At 49.6% G+C, this 18,713-nt stretch overlaps 6 non-coding genes across 6 annotated transcripts; all 6 read left to right on the top strand.

Moving 5' to 3' along the window:
* Window positions 1-2,394: 2,394 nt before the first annotated feature.
* trnam-cau (transfer RNA methionine (anticodon CAU)) lies at window positions 2,395-2,467 on the top strand. Its single transcript has one exon. It is a non-coding gene; the product is annotated as a tRNA-Met (tRNA).
* A 2,921-nt stretch (window positions 2,468-5,388) lies between these two features.
* On the top strand, window positions 5,389-5,461 carry trnam-cau (transfer RNA methionine (anticodon CAU)). Its single transcript has one exon. It is a non-coding gene; the product is annotated as a tRNA-Met (tRNA).
* Window positions 5,462-8,371: 2,910 nt separating this feature from the next.
* trnam-cau (transfer RNA methionine (anticodon CAU)) lies at window positions 8,372-8,444 on the top strand. The gene has a single exon. It is a non-coding gene; the product is annotated as a tRNA-Met (tRNA).
* Window positions 8,445-11,353: 2,909 nt separating this feature from the next.
* trnam-cau (transfer RNA methionine (anticodon CAU)) lies at window positions 11,354-11,426 on the top strand. Its single transcript has one exon. It is a non-coding gene; the product is annotated as a tRNA-Met (tRNA).
* Window positions 11,427-14,343: 2,917 nt separating this feature from the next.
* On the top strand, window positions 14,344-14,416 carry trnam-cau (transfer RNA methionine (anticodon CAU)). Its single transcript has one exon. It is a non-coding gene; the product is annotated as a tRNA-Met (tRNA).
* Window positions 14,417-17,332: 2,916 nt separating this feature from the next.
* trnam-cau (transfer RNA methionine (anticodon CAU)) lies at window positions 17,333-17,405 on the top strand. The gene has a single exon. It is a non-coding gene; the product is annotated as a tRNA-Met (tRNA).
* Window positions 17,406-18,713: the final 1,308 nt, after the last annotated feature.

Below are 18,713 nucleotides of genomic sequence, written 5' to 3'. Positions count from 1 at the left end.
AGGAAAAGCTGGTGAGCGGAAACTAGCAGCCGCCACGAGTGTGAGGGAGCAGTCGAGAGCCCTGTCTGACTGACACAAGACTTCTTTTGCTTTCCAGTGAGTGCTGAGGTTTTGCCTGCCATGCTGCTCAAACTGGACGCACCCCTCGAACTGTATCGTTAATGTTCTCAATTGCTGTAAATGTAAAACTGTAATTGACATGACAATTGTGAAACGGAAGGGTTGGGAAGAAACTCATGACAGTATTGAAGGAAACTGATCTCCCTTGCAATGTTTGTATTTTTTGGTGCTGTTTGGAAACTGTTTGGCAATGTAATTTTTACAGATATTTATGAATAAAGTATATTTTGGAAATAAAAAAAAAAACTGGACGCACACCCCAGGTAAGCATCAACTCTTGCTGGAGGACCATCAACTAGCTGAAAGGCGCACTTTGGTCTGCCTGAAACCTGCTGCTCGTTCTTTGTGAGAGCTTCCTGCTCCTGTTTACCCCCCTTACTGATGGTTCTTTAGGATTTTAGAAAGGACAAATTGCACAGGCACAGGGTTGGGCGGAACCGTAAACTTCTTTATTAAGACCCCCCTAACACCCTGATACAAAGACCTCGAAACGAATGTAAAGGACGCCACACGACACCTTGCTTGCTTAGACCGATTTAAATCCCTCCACCATTTAACCTCGGCTCGGCTCGGCTCGGCTCCCACCCAAACACACAAGTCACCACCACTTTTAAGACGCACCTTTTCCGAAAACCCACAAGCAAAAGCCCACACTTCTGCCCCAAACTCACTCAATTCAAAACCCCAAACCCTCCCAGGATTTCTTTGTCACACTTAAAATTGCTTTCAACTCTCAGCCCCAAATACCCCTCACATTTGGCTGATAACTTACAATCCTCCATGAGGTGAGAATTTGTAGGTCCACGAGCCAGGTTGACTCTTCCTGACCCTCCTTCTTGACTGCAGTGCCAAACTCTTCGATCTTGTCCTTTTCATGATGATCCTTATCGAAATATCATAAACACATCACCTGGAGCCATCCTGCTGGATGGTGAGCGCTTAGCACCTTTTAATCTCTTTCGTCAGTTACCTGCCTGGTCCAGACAGATCCACTTATGTTGATGTTATTTCCATGACCGAGAACAATAAACTCCACCAGGGTGAGGTATTCCAGGCTCCAGAGCTGATATACGTGAAAAGGTTTCTCTCCTGCCTTGACAGGAGTGAATGCTGTGGCCTGGGGCCGGTTAGTTGTAAGAATGGCCTCCCTAATTACTTAATTGTGTTACATGACGGCAGTTATGCTGTGTCACTGTTATGATAATGTCCCAAATTCCAGTCCTTTGACACTATCAGTTCTGTTGTGATGTTGGAATGTTTGAAATTGATCCATCGGAATGCAGCCTGCGTCTGTGTGCTTTGTGTAAGGTTTTGGCTCTCATTCACAGTACTATTGTCCGTGAGGGTTGGGGTTCCTTCCCCATACTCCATAAAGTCCAGTTTTAAAGTCCAGTCGGGGGGCGGGAGGTGGGGGTGGGGAGGAGGAATTCCGATCCCAATTCTTCCAGTGCAAAGAGTCGTCCACGACTTGAGTTTCGCTCGCTGGCACGTTCCGAGGTCCAGGACTACGTGCTGTGGGATGCAGTAAAGCTTGGGGCAGCCACTCCAAAGGCTCCATGGAGAAAGACCACTGTGTAAGGGGGTCCTCCCGCCATAGTTTACCGAGTGGCCGGCACCCGTGTAAGACCCCCTCGGGCTGTATGCGCCAACACTATTTTTGCTGCGTTTTGCAAATGTACATTGCATAGAAAAGGGTTGCAAATTTTTATGGAATATTATATATTCTGGGGGAGCAAAGACGAACCCCTGCTGGCCAGCAGATGAAACTGCGGAAGTGAAACAGTCGCGTGCAGGCAGTTTGCAGACAGGAAACGAGGGATCCCGTGCCTTGGCGGCAACACGTTGAGCAGCCATCGACTTGTCAAGTTAAGAGCGCTACCTTCAGCTAATTGCTGCTTACTACACGCTTACTCTAAAAAAGCACATACTCCTTCAAGTGTGAATTTAAGCAGCGGCCAAAGGATGATTTTGCTCTGCTTTCCTCTACAGTCCTGCGCCGCAGCAGCTGAGCTACGGAAGGGAAGTGACAAAAGTGCTGGCTGATGGTTTGCCGCTCAGGCCTTGGCCTAGCCATTGCTGCCGCTGTGCTGTGGGACTGTGAACGGCCAGCTGCTCTCCACAGCCTGGGCCAATGCTGTAATGGATAAGACGTCTGTCTAGGGATGGGAAGCTGATAGCTTTGACTCCTGGCTGGCTGACAGTTTTGTGTCGACTTTGTCCTGCGGCTTGGGAACACTTTGCAACTTGGTCTACTTGGGCGTGCTGCATGGCAGTGCCTTCTTAGCGCAGTAGGCAGCGCGTCAGTCTCATAATCTGAAGGTCCTGAGTTCGATCCTCAGAGAAGGCAGTGTGCCCACTGTGCTTTCTTTTGCCATCACTCACTTGACCTTTCCGCTCTCGTTGCGTGCCAAAATCCAGCCGCTTTGCTTGCTGCAGTGCTGCAAAGCATTTGACAGCCTCCAGCACTGGAGATGGGAGCGCAAGGCAAGACGTTGTCAGCTGGTTGCCACAAGTGCTGAATGTGAAGATTGGAGCCCAGGAAAAAGCAGAATGGAGAATGCAGGCATCAATCCCGCTACCTCTCACATGCTAAGCAAGCGCTCTACCATTTGAGCTAATTCCCCAGCTTGGCTAAGACAGCTGAGCCCAGATTCTTTCACAACAGCCCCATAGCAGCTGTCTCCAAGTTGCTCCTTGAGCTGCAGGGAAATGCGGCTTGGGCTTGGGCTTGGGCTTGGGCTTGGCTCACTGCCTGAACGCAGTCAGTGCTTTGCTTCAATCAGCAGGTCCCTCCAGCAGCAGCAAGTTAGCAGCGGCAGGACCGGCCAGCTCCAATAACCATGAAAGAAGCCCAGAAGAGCCCCAGCTGGCGCAAGGAAAAGCTGGTGAGCGGAAACTAGCAGCCGCCACGAGTGTGAGGGAGCAGTCGAGAGCCCTGTCTGACTGACACAAGACTTCTTTTGCTTTCCAGTGAGTGCTGAGGTTTTGCCTGCCATGCTGCTCAAACTGGACGCACCCCTCGAACTGTATCGTTAATGTTCTCAATTGCTGTAAATGTAAAACTGTAATTGACATGACAATTGTGAAACGGAAGGGTTGGGAAGAAACTCATGACAGTATTGAAGGAAACTGATCTCCCTTGCAATGTTTGTATTTTTTGGTGCTGTTTGGAAACTGTTTGGCAATGTAATTTTTACAGATATTTATGAATAAAGTATATTTTGGAAATAAAAAAAAAAACTGGACGCACACCCCAGGTAAGCATCAACTCTTGCTGGAGGACCATCAACTAGCTGAAAGGCGCACTTTGGTCTGCCTGAAACCTGCTGCTCGTTCTTTGTGAGAGCTTCCTGCTCCTGTTTACCCCCCTTACTGATGGTTCTTTAGGATTTTAGAAAGGACAAATTGCACAGGCACAGGGTTGGGCGGAACCGTAAACTTCTTTATTAAGACCCCCCTAACACCCTGATACAAAGACCTCGAAACGAATGTAAAGGACGCCACACGACACCTTGCTTGCTTAGACCGATTTAAATCCCTCCACCATTTAACCTCGGCTCGGCTCGGCTCGGCTCCCACCCAAACACACAAGTCACCACCACTTTTAAGACGCACCTTTTCCGAAAACCCACAAGCAAAAGCCCACACTTCTGCCCCAAACTCACTCAATTCAAAACCCCAAACCCTCCCAGGATTTCTTTGTCACACTTAAAATTGCTTTCAACTCTCAGCCCCAAATACCCCTCACATTTGGCTGATAACTTACAATCCTCCATGAGGTGAGAATTTGTAGGTCCACGAGCCAGGTTGACTCTTCCTGACCCTCCTTCTTGACTGCAGTGCCAAACTCTTCGATCTTGTCCTTTTCATGATGATCCTTATCGAAATATCATAAACACATCACCTGGAGCCATCCTGCTGGATGGTGAGCGCTTAGCACCTTTTAATCTCTTTCGTCAGTTACCTGCCTGGTCCAGACAGATCCACTTATGTTGATGTTATTTCCATGACCGAGAACAATAAACTCCACCAGGGTGAGGTATTCCAGGCTCCAGAGCTGATATACGTGAAAAGGTTTCTCTCCTGCCTTGACAGGAGTGAATGCTGTGGCCTGGGGCCGGTTAGTTGTAAGAATGGCCTCCCTAATTACTTAATTGTGTTACATGACGGCAGTTATGCTGTGTCACTGTTATGATAATGTCCCAAATTCCAGTCCTTTGACACTATCAGTTCTGTTGTGATGTTGGAATGTTTGAAATTGATCCATCGGAATGCAGCCTGCGTCTGTGTGCTTTGTGTAAGGTTTTGGCTCTCATTCACAGTACTATTGTCCGTGAGGGTTGGGGTTCCTTCCCCATACTCCATAAAGTCCAGTTTTAAAGTCCAGTCGGGGGGCGGGAGGTGGGGGTGGGGAGGAGGAATTCCGATCCCAATTCTTCCAGTGCAAAGAGTCGTCCACGACTTGAGTTTCGCTCGCTGGCACGTTCCGAGGTCCAGGACTACGTGCTGTGGGATGCAGTAAAGCTTGGGGCAGCCGCTCCAAAGGCTCCATGGAGAAAGACCACTGTGTAAGGGGGTCCTCCCGCCATAGTTTACCGAGTGGCCGGCACCCGTGTAAGACCCCCTCGGGCTGTATGCGCCAACACTATTTTTGCTGCGTTTTGCAAATGTACATTGCATAGAAAAGGGTTGCAAATTTTTATGGAATATTATATATTCTGGGGGAGCAAAGACGAACCCCTGCTGGCCAGCAGATGAAACTGCGGAAGTGAAACAGTCGCGTGCAGGCAGTTTGCAGACAGGAAACGAGGGATCCCGTGCCTTGGCGGCAACACGTTGAGCAGCCATCGACTTGTCAAGTTAAGAGCGCTACCTTCAGCTAATTGCTGCTTACTACACGCTTACTCTAAAAAAGCACATACTCCTTCAAGTGTGAATTTAAGCAGCGGCCAAAGGATGATTTTGCTCTGCTTTCCTCTACAGTCCTGCGCCGCAGCAGCTGAGCTACGGAAGGGAAGTGACAAAAGTGCTGGCTGATGGTTTGCCGCTCAGGCCTTGGCCTAGCCATTGCTGCCGCTGTGCTGTGGGACTGTGAACGGCCAGCTGCTCTCCACAGCCTGGGCCAATGCTGTAATGGATAAGACGTCTGTCTAGGGATGGGAAGCTGATAGCTTTGACTCCTGGCTGGCTGACAGTTTTGTGTCGACTTTGTCCTGCGGCTTGGGAACACTTTGCAACTTGGTCTACTTGGGCGTGCTGTATGGCAGTGCCTTCTTAGCGCAGTAGGCAGCGCGTCAGTCTCATAATCTGAAGGTCCTGAGTTCGATCCTCAGAGAAGGCAGTGTGCCCACTGTGCTTTCTTTTGCCATCACTCACTTGACCTTTCCGCTCTCGTTGCGTGCCAAAATCCAGCCGCTTTGCTTGCTGCAGTGCTGCAAAGCATTTGACAGCCTCCAGCACTGGAGATGGGAGCGCAAGGCAAGACGTTGTCAGCTGGTTCCCCACAAGTGCTGAATGTGAAGATTGGAGCCCAGGAAAAAGCAGAATGGAGAATGCAGGCATTGATCCCACTACCTCTCACATGCTAAGCGAGCACTCTACCATTTGAGCTAATTCCCCAGCTTGGCTAAGACTGCTGAGCCCAGATTCTTTCACAACAGCCCCATAGCAGCTGTCTCCAAGTTGCTCCTTGAGCTGCAGGGAAATGCGGCTTGGGCTTGGGCTTGGCTCGCTGCCTGAACGCAGTCAGTGCTTTGCTTCAATCAGCAGGTCCCTCCAGCAGCAGCAAGTTAGCAGCGGCAGGACCGGCCAGCTCCAATAACCATGAAAGAAGCCCAGAAGAGCCCCAGCTGGCGCAAGGAAAAGCTGGTGAGCGGAAACTAGCAGCCGCCACGAGTGTGAGGGAGCAGTCGAGAGCCCTGTCTGACTGACACAAGACTTCTTTTGCTTTCCAGTGAGTGCTGAGGTTTTGCCTGCCATGCTGCTCAAACTGGACGCACCCCTCGAACTGTATCGTTAATGTTCTCAATTGCTGTAAATGTAAAACTGTAATTGACATGACAATTGTGAAACGGAAGGGTTGGGAAGAAACTCATGACAGTATTGAAGGAAACTGATCTCCCTTGCAATGTTTGTATTTTTTGGTGCTGTTTGGAAACTGTTTGGCAATGTAATTTTTACAGATATTTATGAATAAAGTATATTTTGGAAATAAAAAAAAAAACTGGACGCACACCCCAGGTAAGCATCAACTCTTGCTGGAGGACCATCAACTAGCTGAAAGGCGCACTTTGGTCTGCCTGAAACCTGCTGCTCGTTCTTTGTGAGAGCTTCCGGCTCCTGTTTACCCCCCTTACTGATGGTTCTTTAGGATTTTAGAAAGGACAAATTGCACAGGCACAGGGTTGGGCGGAACCGTAAACTTCTTTATTAAGACCCCCCTAACACCCTGATACAAAGACCTCGAAACGAATGTAAAGGACGCCACACGACACCTTGCTTGCTTAGACCGATTTAAATCCCTCCACCATTTAACCTCGGCTCGGCTCGGCTCGGCTCCCACCCAAACACACAAGTCACCACCACTTTTAAGACGCACCTTTTCCGAAAACCCACAAGCAAAAGCCCACACTTCTGCCCCAAACTCACTCAATTCAAAACCCCAAACCCTCCCAGGATTTCTTTGTCACACTTAAAATTGCTTTCAACTCTCAGCCCCAAATACCCCTCACATTTGGCTGATAACTTACAATCCTCCATGAGGTGAGAATTTGTAGGTCCACGAGCCAGGTTGACTCTTCCTGACCCTCCTTCTTGACTGCAGTGCCAAACTCTTCGATCTTGTCCTTTTCATGATGATCCTTATCGAAATATCATAAACACATCACCTGGAGCCATCCTGCTGGATGGTGAGCGCTTAGCACCTTTTAATCTCTTTCGTCAGTTACCTGCCTGGTCCAGACAGATCCACTTATGTTGATGTTATTTCCATGACCGAGAACAATAAACTCCACCAGGGTGAGGTATTCCAGGCTCCAGAGCTGATATACGTGAAAAGGTTTCTCTCCTGCCTCGACAGGAGTGAATGCTGTGGCCTGGGGCCGGTTAGTTGTAAGAATGGCCTCCCTAATTACTTAATTGTGTTACATGACGGCAGTTATGCTGTGTCACTGTTATGATAATGTCCCAAATTCCAGTCCTTTGACACTATCAGTTCTGTTGTGATGTTGGAATGTTTGAAATTGATCCATCGGAATGCAGCCTGCGTCTGTGTGCTTTGTGTAAGGTTTTGGCTCTCATTCACAGTACTATTGTCCGTGAGGGTTGGGGTTCCTTCCCCATACTCCATAAAGTCCAGTTTTAAAGTCCAGTCGGGGGGCGGGAGGTGGGGGTGGGGAGGAGGAATTCCGATCCCAATTCTTCCAGTGCAAAGAGTCGTCCACGACTTGAGTTTCGCTCGCTGGCACGTTCCGAGGTCCAGGACTACGTGCTGTGGGATGCAGTAAAGCTTGGGGCAGCCGCTCCAAAGGCTCCATGGAGAAAGACCACTGTGTAAGGGGGTCCTCCCGCCATAGTTTACCGAGTGGCCGGCACCCGTGTAAGACCCCCTCGGGCTGTATGCGCCAACACTATTTTTGCTGCGTTTTGCAAATGTACATTGCATAGAAAAGGGTTGCAAATTTTTATGGAATATTATATATTCTGGGGGAGCAAAGACGAACCCCTGCTGGCCAGCAGATGAAACTGCGGAAGTGAAACAGTCGCGTGCAGGCAGTTTGCAGACAGGAAACGAGGGATCCCGTGCCTTGGCGGCAACACGTTGAGCAGCCATCGACTTGTCAAGTTAAGAGCGCTACCTTCAGCTAATTGCTGCTTACTACACGCTTACTCTAAAAAAGCACATACTCCTTCAAGTGTGAATTTAAGCAGCGGCCAAAGGATGATTTTGCTCTGCTTTCCTCTACAGTCCTGCGCCGCAGCAGCTGAGCTACGGAAGGGAAGTGACAAAAGTGCTGGCTGATGGTTTGCCGCTCAGGCCTTGGCCTAGCCATTGCTGCCGCTGTGCTGTGGGACTGTGAACGGCCAGCTGCTCTCCACAGCCTGGGCCAATGCTGTAATGGATAAGACGTCTGTCTAGGGATGGGAAGCTGATAGCTTTGACTCCTGGCTGGCTGACAGTTTTGTGTCGACTTTGTCCTGCGGCTTGGGAACACTTTGCAACTTGGTCTACTTGGGCGTGCTGTATGACAGTGCCTTCTTAGCGCAGTAGGCAGCGCGTCAGTCTCATAATCTGAAGGTCCTGAGTTCGATCCTCAGAGAAGGCAGTGTGCCCACTGTGCTTTCTTTTGCCATCACTCACTTGACCTTTCCGCTCTCGTTGCGTGCCAAAATCCAGCCGCTTTGCTTGCTGCAGTGCTGCAAAGCATTTGACAGCCTCCAGCACTGGAGATGGGAGCGCAAGGCAAGACGTTGTCAGCTGGTTGCCACAAGCGCTGAATGTGAAGATTGGAGCCCAGGAAAAAGCAGAATGGAGAATGCAGGCATCGATCCCACTACCTCTCACATGCTAAGCAAGCGCTCTACCATTTGAGCTAATTCCCCAGCTTGGCTAAGACTGCTGAGCCCAGATTCTTTCACAACAGCCCCATAGCAGCTGTCTCCAAGTTGCTCCTTGAGCTGCAGGGAAATGCGGCTTGGGCTTGGGCTTGGCTCGCTGCCTGAACGCAGTCAGTGCTTTGCTTCAATCAGCAGGTCCCTCCAGCAGCAGCAAGTTAGCAGCGGCAGGACCGGCCAGCTCCAATAACCATGAAAGAAGCCCAGAAGAGCCCCAGCTGGCGCAAGGAAAAGCTGGTGAGCGGAAACTAGCAGCCGCCACGAGTGTGAGGGAGCAGTCGAGAGCCCTGTCTGACTGACACAAGACTTCTTTTGCTTTCCAGTGAGTGCTGAGGTTTTGCCTGCCATGCTGCTCAAACTGGACGCACCCCTCGAACTGTATCGTTAATGTTCTCAATTGCTGTAAATGTAAAACTGTAATTGACATGACAATTGTGAAACGGAAGGGTTGGGAAGAAACTCATGACAGTATTGAAGGAAACTGATCTCCCTTGCAATGTTTGTATTTTTTGGTGCTGTTTGGAAACTGTTTGGCAATGTAATTTTTACAGATATTTATGAATAAAGTATATTTTGGAAATAAAAAAAAAAACTGGACGCACACCCCAGGTAAGCATCAACTCTTGCTGGAGGACCATCAACTAGCTGAAAGGCGCACTTTGGTCTGCCTGAAACCTGCTGCTCGTTCTTTGTGAGAGCTTCCGGCTCCTGTTTACCCCCCTTACTGATGGTTCTTTAGGATTTTAGAAAGGACAAATTGCACAGGCACAGGGTTGGGCGGAACCGTAAACTTCTTTATTAAGACCCCCCTAACACCCTGATACAAAGACCTCGAAACGAATGTAAAGGACGCCACACGACACCTTGCTTGCTTAGACCGATTTAAATCCCTCCACCATTTAACCTCGGCTCGGCTCGGCTCGGCTCCCACCCAAACACACAAGTCACCACCACTTTTAAGACGCACCTTTTCCGAAAACCCACAAGCAAAAGCCCACACTTCTGCCCCAAACTCACTCAATTCAAAACCCCAAACCCTCCCAGGATTTCTTTGTCACACTTAAAATTGCTTTCAACTCTCAGCCCCAAATACCCCTCACATTTGGCTGATAACTTACAATCCTCCATGAGGTGAGAATTTGTAGGTCCACGAGCCAGGTTGACTCTTCCTGACCCTCCTTCTTGACTGCAGTGCCAAACTCTTCGATCTTGTCCTTTTCATGATGATCCTTATCGAAATATCATAAACACATCACCTGGAGCCATCCTGCTGGATGGTGAGCGCTTAGCACCTTTTAATCTCTTTCGTCAGTTACCTGCCTGGTCCAGACAGATCCACTTATGTTGATGTTATTTCCATGACCGAGAACAATAAACTCCACCAGGGTGAGGTATTCCAGGCTCCAGAGCTGATATACGTGAAAAGGTTTCTCTCCTGCCTCGACAGGAGTGAATGCTGTGGCCTGGGGCCGGTTAGTTGTAAGAATGGCCTCCCTAATTACTTAATTGTGTTACATGACGGCAGTTATGCTGTGTCACTGTTATGATAATGTCCCAAATTCCAGTCCTTTGACACTATCAGTTCTGTTGTGATGTTGGAATGTTTGAAATTGATCCATCGGAATGCAGCCTGCGTCTGTGTGCTTTGTGTAAGGTTTTGGCTCTCATTCACAGTACTATTGTCCGTGAGGGTTGGGGTTCCTTCCCCATACTCCATAAAGTCCAGTTTTAAAGTCCAGTCGGGGGGCGGGAGGTGGGGGTGGGGAGGAGGAATTCCGATCCCAATTCTTCCAGTGCAAAGAGTCGTCCACGACTTGAGTTTCGCTCGCTGGCACGTTCCGAGGTCCAGGACTACGTGCTGTGGGATGCAGTAAAGCTTGGGGCAGCCGCTCCAAAGGCTCCATGGAGAAAGACCACTGTGTAAGGGGGTCCTCCCGCCATAGTTTACCGAGTGGCCGGCACCCGTGTAAGACCCCCTCGGGCTGTATGCGCCAACACTATTTTTGCTGCGTTTTGCAAATGTACATTGCATAGAAAAGGGTTGCAAATTTTTATGGAATATTATATATTCTGGGGGAGCAAAGACGAACCCCTGCTGGCCAGCAGATGAAACTGCGGAAGTGAAACAGTCGCGTGCAGGCAGTTTGCAGACAGGAAACGAGGGATCCCGTGCCTTGGCGGCAACACGTTGAGCAGCCATCGACTTGTCAAGTTAAGAGCGCTACCTTCAGCTAATTGCTGCTTACTACACGCTTACTCTAAAAAAGCACATACTCCTTCAAGTGTGAATTTAAGCAGCGGCCAAAGGATGATTTTGCTCTGCTTTCCTCTACAGTCCTGCGCCGCAGCAGCTGAGCTACGGAAGGGAAGTGACAAAAGTGCTGGCTGATGGTTTGCCGCTCAGGCCTTGGCCTAGCCATTGCTGCCGCTGTGCTGTGGGACTGTGAACGGCCAGCTGCTCTCCACAGCCTGGGCCAATGCTGTAATGGATAAGACGTCTGTCTAGGGATGGGAAGCTGATAGCTTTGACTCCTGGCTGGCTGACAGTTTTGTGTCGACTTTGTCCTGCGGCTTGGGAACACTTTGCAAATTGGTCTACTTGGGCGTGCTGTATGGCAGTGCCTTCTTAGCGCAGTAGGCAGCGCGTCAGTCTCATAATCTGAAGGTCCTGAGTTCGATCCTCAGAGAAGGCAGTGTGCCCACTGTGCTTTCTTTTGCCATCACTCACTTGACCTTTCCGCTCTCGTTGCGTGCCAAAATCCAGCCGCTTTGCTTGCTGCAGTGCTGCAAAGCATTTGACAGCCTCCAGCACTGGAGATGGGAGCGCAAGGCAAGACGTTGTCAGCTGGTTCCCCACAAGTGCTGAATGTGAAGATTGGAGCCCAGGAAAAAGCAGAATGGAGAATGCAGGCATCGATCCCACTACCTCTCACATGCTAAGCGAGCACTCTACCATTTGAGCTAATTCCCCAGCTTGGCTAAGACTGCTGAGCCCAGATTCTTTCACAACAGCCCCATAGCAGCTGTCTCCAAGTTGCTCCTTGAGCTGCAGGGAAATGCGGCTTGGGCTTGGGCTTGGCTCGCTGCCTGAACGCAGTCAGTGCTTTGCTTCAATCAGCAGGTCCCTCCAGCAGCAGCAAGTTAGCAGCGGCAGGACCGGCCAGCTCCAATAACCATGAAAGAAGCCCAGAAGAGCCCCAGCTGGCGCAAGGAAAAGCTGGTGAGCGGAAACTAGCAGCCGCCACGAGTGTGAGGGAGCAGTCGAGAGCCCTGTCTGACTGACACAAGACTTCTTTTGCTTTCCAGTGAGTGCTGAGGTTTTGCCTGCCATGCTGCTCAAACTGGACGCACCCCTCGAACTGTATCGTTAATGTTCTCAATTGCTGTAAATGTAAAACTGTAATTGACATGACAATTGTGAAACGGAAGGGTTGGGAAGAAACTCATGACAGTATTGAAGGAAACTGATCTCCCTTGCAATGTTTGTATTTTTTGGTGCTGTTTGGAAACTGTTTGGCAATGTAATTTTTACAGATATTTATGAATAAAGTATATTTTGGAAATAAAAAAAAAAACTGGACGCACACCCCAGGTAAGCATCAACTCTTGCTGGAGGACCATCAACTAGCTGAAAGGCGCACTTTGGTCTGCCTGAAACCTGCTGCTCGTTCTTTGTGAGAGCTTCCGGCTCCTGTTTACCCCCCTTACTGATGGTTCTTTAGGATTTTAGAAAGGACAAATTGCACAGGCACAGGGTTGGGCGGAACCATAAACTTCTTTATTAAGACCCCCCTAACACCCTGATACAAAGACCTCGAAACGAATGTAAAGGACGCCACACGACACCTTGCTTGCTTAGACCGATTTAAATCCCTCCACCATTTAACCTCGGCTCGGCTCGGCTCGGCTCCCACCCAAACACACAAGTCACCACCACTTTTAAGACGCACCTTTTCCGAAAACCCACAAGCAAAAGCCCACACTTCTGCCCCAAACTCACTCAATTCAAAACCCCAAACCCTCCCAGGATTTCTTTGTCACACTTAAAATTGCTTTCAACTCTCAGCCCCAAATACCCCTCACATTTGGCTGATAACTTACAATCCTCCATGAGGTGAGAATTTGTAGGTCCACGAGCCAGGTTGACTCTTCCTGACCCTCCTTCTTGACTGCAGTGCCAAACTCTTCGATCTTGTCCTTTTCATGATGATCCTTATCGAAATATCATAAACACATCACCTGGAGCCATCCTGCTGGATGGTGAGCGCTTAGCACCTTTTAATCTCTTTCGTCAGTTACCTGCCTGGTCCAGACAGATCCACTTATGTTGATGTTATTTCCATGACCGAGAACAATAAACTCCACCAGGGTGAGGTATTCCAGGCTCCAGAGCTGATATACGTGAAAAGGTTTCTCTCCTGCCTCGACAGGAGTGAATGCTGTGGCCTGGGGCCGGTTAGTTGTAAGAATGGCCTCCCTAATTACTTAATTGTGTTACATGACGGCAGTTATGCTGTGTCACTGTTATGATAATGTCCCAAATTCCAGTCCTTTGACACTATCAGTTCTGTTGTGATGTTGGAATGTTTGAAATTGATCCATCGGAATGCAGCCTGCGTCTGTGTGCTTTGTGTAAGGTTTTGGCTCTCATTCACAGTACTATTGTCCGTGAGGGTTGGGGTTCCTTCCCCATACTCCATAAAGTCCAGTTTTAAAGTCCAGTCGGGGGGCGGGGGGCGGGAGGTGGGGGTGGGGAGGAGGAATTCCGATCCCAATTCTTCCAGTGCAAAGAGTCGTCCACGACTTGAGTTTCGCTCGCTGGCACATTCCGAGGTCCAGGACTACGTGCTGTGGGATGCAGTAAAGCTTGGGGCAGCCGCTCCAAAGGCTCCATGGAGAAAGACCACTGTGTAAGGGGGTCCTCCCGCCATAGTTTACCGAGTGGCCGGCACCCGTGTAAGACCCCCTCGGGCTGTATGCGCCAACACTATTTTTGCTGCGTTTTGCAAATGTACATTGCATAGAAAAGGGTTGCAAATTTTTATGGAATATTATATATTCTGGGGGAGCAAAGACGAACCCCTGCTGGCCAGCAGATGAAACTGCGGAAGTGAAACAGTCGCGTGCAGGCAGTTTGCAGACAGGAAACGAGGGATCCCGTGCCTTGGCGGCAACACGTTGAGCAGCCATCGACTTGTCAAGTTAAGAGCGCTACCTTCAGCTAATTGCTGCTTACTACACGCTTACTCTAAAAAAGCACATACTCCTTCAAGTGTGAATTTAAGCAGCGGCCAAAGGATGATTTTGCTCTGCTTTCCTCTACAGTCCTGCGCCGCAGCAGCTGAGCTACGGAAGGGAAGTGACAAAAGTGCTGGCTGATGGTTTGCCGCTCAGGCCTTGGCCTAGCTATTGCTGCCGCTGTGCTGTGGGACTGTGAACGGCCAGCTGCTCTCCACAGCCTGGGCCAATGCTGTAATGGATAAGACGTCTGTCTAGGGATGGGAAGCTGATAGCTTTGACTCCTGGCTGGCTGACAGTTTTGTGTCGACTTTGTCCTGCGGCTTGGGAACACTTTGCAACTTGGTCTACTTGGGCGTGCTGCATGGCAGTGCCTTCTTAGCGCAGTAGGCAGCGCGTCAGTCTCATAATCTGAAGGTCCTGAGTTCGATCCTCAGAGAAGGCAGTGTGTCCACTGTGCTTTCTTTTGCCATCACTCACTTGACCTTTCCGCTCTCGTTGCGTGCCAAAATCCAGCCGCTTTGCTTGCTGCAGTGCTGCAAAGCATTTGACAGCCTCCAGCACTGGAGATGGGAGCGCAAGGCAAGACGTTGTCAGCTGGTTGCCACAAGCGCTGAATGTGAAGATTGGAGCCCAGGAAAAAGCAGAATGGAGAATGCAGGCATCGATCCCACTACCTCTCACATGCTAAGCAAGCGCTCTACCATTTGAGCTAATTCCCCAGCTTGGCTAAGACTGCTGAGCCCAGATTCTTTCACAACAGCCCCATAGCAGCTGTCTCCAAGTTGCTCCTTGAGCTGCAGGGAAATGCGGCTTGGGCTTGGGCTTGGCTCGCTGCCTGAACGCAGTCAGTGCTTTGCTTCAATCAGCAGGTCCCTCCAGCAGCAGCAAGTTAGCAGCGGCAGGACCGGCCAGCTCCAATAACCATGAAAGAAGCCCAGAAGAGCCCCAGCTGGCGCAAGGAAAAGCTGGTGAGCGGAAACTAGCAGCCGCCACGAGTGTGAGGGAGCAGTCGAGAGCCCTGTCTGACTGACACAAGACTTCTTTTGCTTTCCAGTGAGTGCTGAGGTTTTGCCTGCCATGCTGCTCAAACTGGACGCACCCCTCGAACTGTATCGTTAATGTTCTCAATTGCTGTAAATGTAAAACTGTAATTGACATGACAATTGTGAAACGGAAGGGTTGGGAAGAAACTCATGACAGTATTGAAGGAAACTGATCTCCCTTGCAATGTTTGTATTTTTTGGTGCTGTTTGGAAACTGTTTGGCAATGTAATTTTTACAGATATTTATGAATAAAGTATATTTTGGAAATAAAAAAAAAAACTGGACGCACACCCCAGGTAAGCATCAACTCTTGCTGGAGGACCATCAACTAGCTGAAAGGCGCACTTTGGTCTGCCTGAAACCTGCTGCTCGTTCTTTGTGAGAGCTTCCGGCTCCTGTTTACCCCCCTTACTGATGGTTCTTTAGGATTTTAGAAAGGACAAATTGCACAGGCACAGGGTTGGGCGGAACCATAAACTTCTTTATTAAGACCCCCCTAACACCCTGATACAAAGACCTCGAAACGAATGTAAAGGACGCCACACGACACCTTGCTTGCTTAGACCGATTTAAATCCCTCCACCATTTAACCTCGGCTCGGCTCGGCTCGGCTCCCACCCAAACACACAAGTCACCACCACTTTTAAGACGCACCTTTTCCGAAAACCCACAAGCAAAAGCCCACACTTCTGCCCCAAACTCACTCAATTCAAAACCCCAAACCCTCCCAGGATTTCTTTGTCACACTTAAAATTGCTTTCAACTCTCAGCCCCAAATACCCCTCACATTTGGCTGATAACTTACAATCCTCCATGAGGTGAGAATTTGTAGGTCCACGAGCCAGGTTGACTCTTCCTGACCCTCCTTCTTGACTGCAGTGCCAAACTCTTCGATCTTGTCCTTTTCATGATGATCCTTATCGAAATATCATAAACACATCACCTGGAGCCATCCTGCTGGATGGTGAGCGCTTAGCACCTTTTAATCTCTTTCGTCAGTTACCTGCCTGGTCCAGACAGATCCACTTATGTTGATGTTATTTCCATGACCGAGAACAATAAACTCCACCAGGGTGAGGTATTCCAGGCTCCAGAGCTGATATACGTGAAAAGGTTTCTCTCCTGCCTCGACAGGAGTGAATGCTGTGGCCTGGGGCCGGTTAGTTGTAAGAATGGCCTCCCTAATTACTTAATTGTGTTACATGACGGCAGTTATGCTGTGTCACTGTTATGATAATGTCCCAAATTCCAGTCCTTTGACACTATCAGTTCTGTTGTGATGTTGGAATGTTTGAAATTGATCCATCGGAATGCAGCCTGCGTCTGTGTGCTTTGTGTAAGGTTTTGGCTCTCATTCACAGTACTATTGTCCGTGAGGGTTGGGGTTCCTTCCCCATACTCCATAAAGTCCAGTTTTAAAGTCCAGTCGGGGGGCGGGGGGCGGGAGGTGGGGGTGGGGAGGAGGAATTCCGATCCCAATTCTTCCAGTGCAAAGAGTCGTCCACGACTTGAGTTTCGCTCGCTGGCACGTTCCGAGGTCCAGGACTACGTGCTGTGGGATGCAGTAAAGCTTGGGGCAGCCGCTCCAAAGGCTCCATGGAGAAAGACCACTGTGTAAGGGGGTCCTCCCGCCATAGTTTACCGAGTGGCCGGCACCCGTGTAAGACCCCCTCGGGCTGTATGCGCCAACACTATTTTTGCTGCGTTTTGCAAATGTACATTGCATAGAAAAGGGTTGCAAATTTTTATGGAATATTATATATTCTGGGGGAGCAAAGACGAACCCCTGCTGGCCAGCAGATGAAACTGCGGAAGTGAAACAGTCGCGTGCAGGCAGTTTGCAGACAGGAAACGAGGGATCCCGTGCCTTGGCGGCAACACGTTGAGCAGCCATCGACTTGTCAAGTTAAGAGCGCTACCTTCAGCTAATTGCTGCTTACTACACGCTTACTCTAAAAAAGCACATACTCCTTCAAGTGTGAATTTAAGCAGCGGCCAAAGGATGATTTTGCTCTGCTTTCCTCTACAGTCCTGCGCCGCAGCAGCTGAGCTACGGAAGGGAAGTGACAAAAGTGCTGGCTGATGGTTTGCCGCTCAGGCCTTGGCCTAGCCATTGCTGCCGCTGTGCTGTGGGACTGTGAACGGCCAGCTGCTCTCCACAGCCTGGGCCAATGCTGTAATGGATAAGACGTCTGTCTAGGGATGGGAAGCTGATAGCTTTGACTCCTGGCTGGCTGACAGTTTTGTGTCGACTTTGTCCTGCGGCTTGGGAACACTTTGCAACTTGGTCTACTTGGGCGTGCTGCATGGCAGTGCCTTCTTAGCGCAGTAGGCAGCGCGTCAGTCTCATAATCTGAAGGTACTGAGTTCGATCCTCAGAGAAGGCAGTGTGCCCACTGTGCTTTCTTTTGCCATCACTCACTTGACCTTTCCGCTCTCGTTGCGTGCCAAAATCCAGCCGCTTTGCTTGCTGCAGTGCTGCAAAGCATTTGACAGCCTCCAGCACTGGAGATGGGAGCGCAAGGCAAGACGTTGTCAGCTGGTTGCCACAAGCGCTGAATGTGAAGATTGGAGCCCAGGAAAAAGCAGAATGGAGAATGCAGGCATCGATCCCACTACCTCTCACATGCTAAGCAAGCGCTCTACCATTTGAGCTAATTCCCCAGCTTGGCTAAGACTGCTGAGCCCAGATTCTTTCACAACAGCCCCATAGCAGCTGTCTCCAAGTTGCTCCTTGAGCTGCAGGGAAATGCGGCTTGGGCTTGGGCTTGGCTCGCTGCCTGAACGCAGTCAGTGCTTTGCTTCAATCAGCAGGTCCCTCCAGCAGCAGCAAGTTAGCAGCGGCAGGACCTGCCAGCTCCAATAACCATGAAAGAAGCCCAGAAGAGCCCCAGCTGGCGCAAGGAAAAGCTGGTGAGCGGAAACTAGCAGCCGCCACGAGTGTGAGGGAGCAGTCGAGAGCCCTGTCTGACTGACACAAGACTTCTTTTGCTTTCCAGTGAGTGCTGAGGTTTTGCCTGCCATGCTGCTCAAACTGGACGCACCCCTCGAACTGTATCGTTAATGTTCTCAATTGCTGTAAATGTAAAACTGTAATTGACATGACAATTGTGAAACGGAAGGGTTGGGAAGAAACTCATGACAGTATTGAAGGAAACTGATCTCCCTTGCAATGTTTGTATTTTTTGGTGCTGTTTGGAAACTGTTTGGCAATGTAATTTTTACAGATATTTATGAATAAAGTATATTTTGGAAATAAAAAAAAAAACTGGACGCACACCCCAGGTAAGCATCAACTCTTGCTGGAGGACCATCAACTAGCTGAAAGGCGCACTTTGGTCTGCCTGAAACCTGCTGCTCGTTCTTTGTGAGAGCTTCCGGCTCCTGTTTACCCCCCTTACTGATGGTTCTTTAGGATTTTAGAAAGGACAAATTGCACAGGCACAGGGTTGGGCGGAACCATAAACTTCTTTATTAAGACCCCCCTAACACCCTGATACAAAGACCTCGAAACGAATGTAAAGGACGCCACACGACACCTTGCTTGCTTAGACCGATTTAAATCCCTCCACCATTTAACCTCGGCTCGGCTCGGCTCGGCTCCCACCCAAACACACAAGTCACCACCACTTTTAAGACGCACCTTTTCCGAAAACCCACAAGCAAAAGCCCACACTTCTGCCCCAAACTCACTC

Source organism: Heterodontus francisci, chromosome 5, assembly GCF_036365525.1.
Source record: "Heterodontus francisci isolate sHetFra1 chromosome 5, sHetFra1.hap1, whole genome shotgun sequence".
Lineage (NCBI taxonomy): Eukaryota > Metazoa > Chordata > Chondrichthyes > Heterodontiformes > Heterodontidae > Heterodontus > Heterodontus francisci.
This window is presented reverse-complemented; position numbering and strand designations above follow the sequence as displayed.